We start from the raw sequence: 571 nt of genomic DNA, 5'->3' as shown, positions 1-571 counted from the left end.
TTTCTTCCACATATTCGCTTAAATTCCCTTCCTTCCACAATTTTATATTTTTTATTGCTCGACGCTAGCATCGGTTGCATGTTTTACAACTTTGTGTTTGCCATCTATTGTTGGCATTTAAATTTAAATGCAGAAAACTCGTAGCGGAATACATTTAATGTCAGTGAAAGCACAGTTGCATCATAAGTACTGGCCCACTATTAACATGCACTGGCATGGACACGCTTACCTGTGAATGCATGCAGAAAATAACTTATTTCGAAAGCATTTTTGAAATGAAGAACTGCAAGTATGTAAAATGTATTTCAATTTCAGCATTTATCAGAACAAATGAACGTTAGTAACTCAGTCCTTACCACGACGTGTGCCTCATTCATTCCATAGAATCTTAATTGTAAACATACCGCAGTATACATGAAGATACACTTGTAATGACAAGAATCAGAGAACATGGTTAGTTTACATTACAGTATACACAGTCTTACAACCAAAGTGAGAACTTCAAAGCCCAGGAAGAAAAAACATGAAAGTTCATGCACTGGTAGGGTATGTGGTGTTATATCAGTAATTA

The sequence above is a fragment of the Schistocerca americana genome, chromosome 7, assembly GCF_021461395.2.
Source record: "Schistocerca americana isolate TAMUIC-IGC-003095 chromosome 7, iqSchAmer2.1, whole genome shotgun sequence".
In the NCBI taxonomy this organism is placed as follows: domain Eukaryota; kingdom Metazoa; phylum Arthropoda; class Insecta; order Orthoptera; family Acrididae; genus Schistocerca; species Schistocerca americana.
Note: the sequence above shows the minus strand (reverse complement) of the source record.